Raw genomic sequence first — 9,208 nt, forward strand, 5'->3', positions numbered from 1 at the left:
CTTTGGATTTTTCAAAACCTTAATCCCTGGGTAGGAAGCCACATATACATTCTACTTCAAGGTCATTCTTGAGCCCTTCGACGGTCTTTTTGAGCAAGTTTACCTCATGCTCGACCAGAGAAAGTTTCTCACATTGTGACTTAAATCTCACCTTTATATAATCCTTCTCCACCTTGAGGGAGTTTCGCTCATCCTAGGTTGATTGAGTTCAATTTTAAGCCCAAGAATCCTTTCGTTAGTAATGGGGAACATATTCTGATATGTAACTTGAGTTTACTTCATCGTGGAAAGCTCAAGCCTTAACTCGTCCTCCTGTTGGTAAGATCAATTTGCAATCTCAAACACTTCATGCCCCAGAATGTAACCCCTCATGAGGAGAATTCCTAGATGTAGAAGGAATTTTTGGATGCCTATAGTTTTTCCTTCTCAACATCATCAGTAGCATGAAGATGATCATACAAGAAACCTAGCCCGTCAAAGCTCCGGTCCCAAAACTTGAATTCCTCATTGCTTTTGGAAATGGGGCCGCCTACTTTCCCTCATTTTCCTCCCACCATACCATTGGCTTCTGGGTCAATATGGGCTACGTTCGTGTTACCAATGACTGATTTGGTATCATCTCTCTTGTTCTTCTTTGTAGGGCTGATTTAGAGGTCCCGACGAAGGTCTTGTTCGTCACAGGGACGACTTTCACCATGGTGCCTTCTGTCACATTATTTATATTTTTTGTAACTTGAGTTTGAACCCCTAGAATGATCACTATGGTGCATGGTCAGGATCTCTCTATAGAGGGTTGTAGCCTAAACCATCAAGGCTTTCCTCTCGGTCATTGTAACATTAGTCACTTTTTCTGCACAAACAAAAGGAACCAAGTCAAAAGTCAGATAAAGATAAAGTTATAGGTAAGGTCATTTAAGAGTCATTATTCCAAGAAAATTGACCAATTTATCTAGGTCGCCTTTATACTTGAGAAGGTCACATAACCACATAGTATGGAATTGCTCCAAGAGCTTAACAACCTCTCTTTCAGCGGTGTTTTATTTGTTTGGGTTGTATCCCAAGATTAAAGTGGGGTCACTCGTCCAATAAATAGGAAGCGGGTACGTTCCATCTTCCTCGTATATGACTTCGGCTCACTAGACATTATATATAACTTGAAGAAATTTATCCTTTCAACCTATTATAGTTCGACGTGTAGGGGGAAATTATGTCCCGCTCATGAGTGGAGTTAAATGAAACCCAACCTTCTTTATATGTGTTAGCTGAGATTTTCGACAAGGCAAAAATATAAGTATAATCAGAAGACTTGGAACAAGTTAAGGTAAACTAGATGTTTGTCAATGTGTTATGGTGCAAAAGTCGAAGTTTCAAGAGGATAGGTACAAATGAGACTTAGTATATTTCAGGAAAAAGGAATATTCTTTCTAACATTTTGATGTCATGATGGCTTGGGTTTTCGATGACAACAAGGTGCGTCGATCAACAATTACTTAGGCATGAAGAGGCGTTTTGTTCAAAATGAATAACTACTTCTCAGTCTTATCCCAAGGAACACATGAATAATATTCAGAAGCGAGGTACATGCAAGAATCTACATGGCAATGGCTGAAGAAGCGAACGTTGGAAAACAAATATTTTACACATGTATAAATATGGATTCTAGTGTTAGGATCCTGGAGTGTTCATTTGATTTCACTACAAATTCTCAAAAATACTCAAGGTTGAAGATGAAGCTGATGTGCACGCTTTAGAACCAATTGTTTGAACTTGGCCAATCACAGCCTGCCATGCGCTTTTTTTTGAAAAGTAGTCGTTGGCACCATCTTTTAATTACATTTTATTTTATTTTTCTATTTTCTTTATCCTTTTGATTCCTGATCTAATTTCAATTTATTTTTAATTCATTTTTGCTCTAATTTTTTTTACAGAAAATCCCTAAAAATTTCAATTTATTTTTAATTCATTTTTTCTATAATTTTTTTTTTACAGAAAATCCCTAAAAATATTTTGCATGTCATATATTTTTTTTCATAATTTTAAAAATCATTTTTGCATTTATTAATATTTTTGTTTCATTTTCTTTTTAATTTCCTTTTGCAATTTTTTTTTATCATTTCCAAACCTTTTTGCATCCAACTTTTTAAATCTATTCATGAGTAATATTTGAGACTTTGTGTATTTTTATTAGCCATTTATTCATTGTTTGCTTATGGTTTGAAATTTTCTATTTAATTTCCCCTTTTAATGAATTTCAAATCCTTTTTTTAATTCATTTTTGTGCAACTTGATGTTTGAGCTTGAGTTTTTGACTCGGTTGGTCAATACTTCTACATTTCAAGTTATCCATAGATGGTCTATTAGATTGATTCAATCTTCTCTAATTCAATATGTTGATAGGTGATCATTTGATCATATTTTTTACACTTTGAGTTAGTGATAGGTTATCCCTAGGTTGTGTCATATTTTTGGGTCCCTTGACTTATTTGATAGTGGATCCTAAGTCAAACGCTTGAGTTTGCTTTCATTTTACCTTTTGTTCTCTTCTTTCTTCTTTGAGTTTTGAACAATTGTGCTTAATGCCTTTAGAGTTTGATTTTGTATCAATACTCTAACATGATTTCCACATACATTATTTGCCTCATGATCACTAACTTGTTACATCTAACCTCCAAACATTTACTTTATGCAATTTAATTTTGTGCACTTTACATTCTTGCAATTTATATTCTTACAATTTACTTATGTGTCTCATTATTCATTATCTCACTTCATACATTATTTATCTTGTCTTGTTCATCTTATGCTCTTTATCTTGTGATTGGTTTGTTTGACAATCTCAATGAATCAAAACATGATAAAATGGATAGACTTGATCCTTAATACCCATGTTTGACTTGGAGTGATGTTGAAGACTTTGGACTTTGGACTTATGACTTAGACTTATGCTTGATTTGGAGTGACCCTAGACTCATTCACCTCTTAACCACTTACACCTTATTCATCTGTTGAACTTTTAAACCTTGTGATCTTGTCATCTTATTTTTTGTTCATTGCCTTATACCTCTGCTTATCGCATCCATTTGTTTAGGTTAACACACATTAGCACACACATGTCTTACTCTTGGGCTACCTAACAATGAGACCTAGGCTTAATACACGTTTGCATTCACATGGCTTACTCTTGGGTTACCTAACAATGAGACCCTAGACTAGTCCTTGTATTATCATGCATTGTATTTTATCCATCTCCTTCCCTTTGATTTAGCTTGATCAAATTTCATTTGATCAACTAGATCCTTTGACTCTACACACTTTCCTTTTGTCTTTGTCAAGTTACCATAAGTCTTTTTGTCACTTGATGGGTCATGTCTCTATTACTTTGGAGCTCAAGCTTCCTAACAAGTACAAGACCTCAAGCTCAAGTTAATGCATCAACCATCTGCCTCATCCCCACAAAGCATCCCTGAGGATCTGTTTGAATAACTTATCAGACATTGACAAATATTGTGTGTCTTGAGACTTAAGTAATAAAGAAGGGGTGAGAGGGAGCATTCCTATCCTTATTCTTAATATTTCGGGTATGGGACGAATCACCAAGTTTCCCAGAGTGTTCACCTCTATTCATAGACTTTAGTGAAATTCAATTCACTTCACTATCAAGTCTACAACTAGCCTTGTGGTTCTCATCCCAAGCTCATTTGCTTTAAATACCACTCTTTTGATTTAAACACCACATTTTACTTCTTTTCCAGTTTAAACACCGACCTTTGGTTTAAACACCACTCTTTTGGTTTAAACACCACATTTTGCTTCCTTTCCGATTTAAACACCAACCTTTGGTTTAAATACCACTCTTTTGGTTTAGACACCACCTGTTGCTTCTTTTCCGGTTTAAACACCACTCTTTTGGTTTATACACCACTCTTGCTTCTTTTCCGATTTTAAACACCAAACTTTGGTTAAACACCATTTATTTGGTTTAAACACCACCCTTTTTTAACCTCTGATTTAAACACCGCTTCATTCAGTTTCTAGCCTTTTTCGGTTTAAACACCACCCTCGATCATATCTTTATTTTAGTCTTAGTCCTCTGAACTACGGAGCTCTGACTTCCTTATTGCACTATGAAGATATGTAGGCACGAGGATATGAATCCTTGGCGAGCACTTGTCTTGCTTTTCCCCTATTTCTTTCTTTGATTCCACGAACTACGAGGCTCTGACTTTCTCATTACACTATGAGAATACATAGGCATGAGGGCCCCAATCCTCCCTGATCATTCTTTTCCTAACCCATTTTCTGTTTTACAGGTACATGAAGATCGTAACACTCATCCAAGTAAAGAGAAATCAAAATGGTTCTCATGGAGTACCATGGATGTGAGGGGTGCTAATACCTTCCCCTTGCATAACCTACTTCCTTACCCGTTTCTCTTTTCCCTTGGATTTTATCGATATTTTCCTTTCCCTCTTTTGGGATAAATAAAGTTCAATGGTGACTCTGTTGTATCTTCGAGCATGCGATGTGTTCGGGTATTTTCTCGCCAGCTTCAAGGAGGAAACCAAGTTGTTAGCTTCACTTCATACAAGAGAGGTGTTCCTGCATCCTCATCAGAGAAGTTATCGTCCCCAGAAAATATACCCAAAGGAAAGTGGGCCAAGCCTCTGAACCAGCACACGTGGGGGGGGGGGGGGGATTAGCCGAAGTGGAAAATGGTCAACCCCAAGATAGGGCTGCCAGACTAGAAGAATCAGAAGGTGTCAAAGGGTCAGTCACACATCCCTCCAAATTACAAGGGAAATAACTAAGTGTGAAGAAGGATCAGAAGAAGGATGAAAAAGAAGCCTTTGCAACCAAGTGTGAAGCCCCTGCGGCAAAGCGTGATATGACTGAGTCAAAAACTCAGAAGAAACCCTACACAAGGAAACTGAGTGATGAAGATGATAAAATAACTAACCAATGATTGTCCTTGAGGGTAGTACATCTGGGAAAAGGTGGTTCCAGGGAAAGGGCAAAGACGTCTGAATACACCCTTCATCCAGAGGAGGAATTCTCTAAATATACCCCTCAAGGAGAGGAGGAAGCCTCTGAATGCACTCCACAACCTGAGGACAAAACTCCAAAATATACTCCTCGGCCAGATGATGAGATGGTCGAAGATAATTTTGACACAAAATCTGAAGATGATTTTCAAATTAATTGTGGCATAGTTTATGTGCTTCATGTAGAGTATGATAGAGTGTTAGAGGTGTCGGAGACTGAAGAGGATTACATATAAGACGAGGCGGAAAATAAAAGGCCTATATGTTATTACGTTATGAATAATGGCATTGTTAAGGAGTAACAAGGCATTTTTGAAAGGCCAAACCTTGGGATGATGTATCATCTCAAACCTTTGTTCATTAGGGAAAATGTAGATATTGGCCATCAACAAAGTTTTCATTTACTAGGGAGCGACTATCAATTTGATGTCGCATTAATTGTTTAAAAATACGGGTAAGACATATGCTGATCTTCGACTTCACAACATGGCTTTGTCGAATTATAAAGGCAAGACTAGTCACATCTTAGGGGTGATTAAGGTCGAGCTCTCATATGGCTCTACCACTAGGCCAACATTATTCATGGTGATTACATCCAATACCAATTACAACTTGTTACTTGGTTGTGACTAGATCTATGGAATAGGTGCAGTCCCTTCAACTCTGCACCAGAGGGTTGCCATTTAGCGTGAAGATGGCATAATAGAAAACATAGAGGTCGACCAAACCTATTACGTGACTGAAGTCCATAAGGTTGGAAAGAAGAACTTTGACATAAACTTGGAAAAGATTATGCCATGTTATGAAATAGTGGTGGTTTATACTCCTCAAAAAGATGTTATATATTTCCTTAACTTTCATCCTAATCATGGGTTCATCTAGGATAAGGAACAGGTAGAAAATCATTATGTCAAAGCAGGAAGTAGATCACCTGCAGGGTGGACCATGGTCGATGAAAATGACTTATGCGTCAAATTCAATGACTCGAATTTTGGATTAAATGGCTAAAGGTAGACTAAATTTGGCCCTTGAGGTTGAAGCATTGCATAATATGGCTCTTGAAGCCAATGTCGAAAACTCTGATGAATTTGGAGATGGCCTTTATGGCCAGGCAACAACTTCAGAAAGTCGGAGGGTTGATTATATCTATGACAATGAGCCTTTAGGGTTTGAAAAAGACCCGATTGATTCTACTAAAAAGATGTAGGCCTAATACCCCTTAGGGGAAGTAGATTTGGGCGATGGAGTAGTGAAAATACCAACTTACATTAGTGCTAAAGTCAAACCAAGCATGAATAAAAATGTGGTCGAATTTCTTAAATAATTCAAAGACTGTTTCGCTTGGGTCTACAACAAGATGCTAGGGTTAAGTCGAAAGATGGTGGATTTAAAGCTTCCAATTCGACATGGAAAGAAACCGATGAAACAACTACTAAGAAGGTTTACACTAGAAACTATGTTGAAGATCAAATAGGAGATCAAAAGGCTGCTTAGGAGTAATTCATTAGAACGGACAGGCATGTCGAATGGTTATCTAATATCGTACATGTATAAAGAAAAATGGAACTCTTAGAGTTTGTATAGATTTTAGACATGTAAATAATGCTACACCTAAAGATGTGTACCCAATGCATGTGGCATAAATGCTAGTAGATTCAGCCATAGGCTTTGAGTGTTTAAGTATGTTAGATGGGTATTATGGGTATAACTTGATCTTTATAACTGAAGAAGACGTACCTAAAATGGCGTTTCGGTGCCCATGTGCACTAGCAACTTATGAATGGGTAGTAATGCCCTTTGGTTTAAAAATGCTAGGGCAACCTATCAGAGAGCTATGAATTTCTATGACATCATCGAGACTTTCATGCAAGTCTACATCGATGACATAGTCATAAAATCCTCATTAGAAAAAGGTCACTTGGGCCATCTTCGATAGTCCTTTCAAAGGATGAGTAAATATGGATTAAAAATGAATCCATTAAAGTGTGCTTTATGTGTTCATGTAGGAGACTTCTTGGGATTTGTGGTGCACAAAAAAGGCATAGAGATCAACTAAAACAAAACGAAAGCAATCTTGGATCTTAAACCTCATTCGACAAATAAAAAACTTCAATCTTTGTTGGGGGAAATAAATTTCCTGATAAAATTCATCTCTAACTTAAGTGTCAAGACTCGGTCGTTCTCGCCATTTCTTCGACTCAAGAAAGATAGTGACTTCACATGGCGGGCGAGCAGCAAGAGGCTTTCGATAACATTAAAGATTATATGATGAATTCTCATATCTTGTTACCTAAAGTATAAATAAGAGTATGAAATTGTACATAGTTGCATCAGATTCGACCATAGGAAGTATGTTAGTCCAAGAGGATGAAAATGGCGTCGAAAGACCCATTTATTATCTCAGTAGAATATTGATTAATGTAGAAACTAGGTATAATGAAATAAAAAAATTATGTTTATGCTTATACTTATCATGTACAAAACATAAGCATTATATAAAACCAGTTGATGTTTATGTCTACTCTCATTTTGATGTTATTAAACATATGTTATCGAAGCTTATATTACATAGTCGAATAGGAAAGTGGGCTTTAGCACTTGCTAAATATTCATTGACTTATTTCCCTTTGAAAGTAATAAAAGGCCAAATTGTGGCGGACTTCATTGTTGACCACTCTGTGGTCGAAGCAATAGAAGGTTATGTAGAAACTAGGCCTTGAAAATTGTACTTCGACGATTCTAGGCATAAAGATGGAACTGGAGTTAGAGTATTCATAATTTTTCCAGAGAATATACCGACCAAATTAAAGTTTAGAATCAAAGGTCTCTGTTCAAATAATGAGGCTGAGTATGAAGCCTTAATAATAGGGCTTCAGATTTTATTGGATTTAGGGGCAAGAGATGTCGAAATAAAATGAGACTCAGAGTTGGTGGTTAGACAATTGAAAAAAGAATATAAATGCATCAAAGAAAATTTGATGATGTACTTTGTCATGGCCAACTCCTTATTCAAACGTTTCGACCACGTCTCTATCAACCATATAACTTGAGTGGAGAATCATGAGGCAAATGACTTAGCTTAGATTGCCTCAGGTTACAAAATCTCTAAGGAGAGATTATGGGATTTGGATGAGATAAAAGATAAGATAATATCAGTAGAAAGATCTTCAAAGACATTGTCAATGTCAAAACTTAGGGGGGAGATGAAACTGAGACCATATAAAACTTAGAATAATATGATTTTTTTGAAAATTTTGAAACTTACGAAGTTTTGGCCATTGACCTAATGTTAGATAGTGATTGGAGAAAACCCTTTGTCAAATACTTGGGAAATATGATAGGAGTGACTAATCAAAAGGTCAAGTACAAATCCCTAAGTTATGTAATTATGGGGAATGAGTTATTTAAGAAAACTCCTGAGGGAATTCTTCTTAAGTGCATTGGCGAGAGTGAAACATGTTTAGAAATATTTGAGGCACATAGGGGATCATGTGACTCTCATCAAGTAGGTCATAAGATTAAGTGGTTGCTATTTCGATTAGGGATTTATTGGCCAACTATGCTGAAAGATTGCATAAATTTTACTAAAGGTTGTCAAGAGTGACAAAAGCATCAAGGCATCCAGCATGTACTTGCAAGTAAGTTTCACTTAATAGTCAAGCCATGGACTTTTAGAGGATGGGACTTGTAGATAAATAGAGAGATTAAGCCCTCATTTTCGAAAGGTCATAGATACATCTTGGTGGAGATACATTATTTCACTAAGTGGATATAAGCCATCCTTTTGCCTGATGTCGATCAATAAGAAGTGATTAGTTTCATGCAAAATCATATTATATATAAATTTGGAACACCTGCGACTACTAACCAAGGCTCAACTTTCACAAGGTGAAAATGGTAGAGTTTTCCTCAAAAGTAAGGTTCAAGTTACTAACTTTGACATCTTATTATGTCCAAGCTAATGGCCAGGTCAAAACAGCTGAAAAGATCGTGATTGGTTTAATAAAAAAGCATATGGGTCAAACGCCAAAGAATTGGCATAGAACTTTAAACCAAGTGTTGTGGGCATATTAAAACTCTCCCAAAGAGTCGAATAATTCCACACCATTTCGATTGGTTTATGGTCTTGATGTAGTACTCCCTTTAGAAATTCATTTCTAGTAAGT

Source organism: Lathyrus oleraceus, chromosome 1, assembly GCF_024323335.1.
Source record: "Lathyrus oleraceus cultivar Zhongwan6 chromosome 1, CAAS_Psat_ZW6_1.0, whole genome shotgun sequence".
In the NCBI taxonomy this organism is placed as follows: Eukaryota; Viridiplantae; Streptophyta; class Magnoliopsida; order Fabales; family Fabaceae; genus Lathyrus; species Lathyrus oleraceus.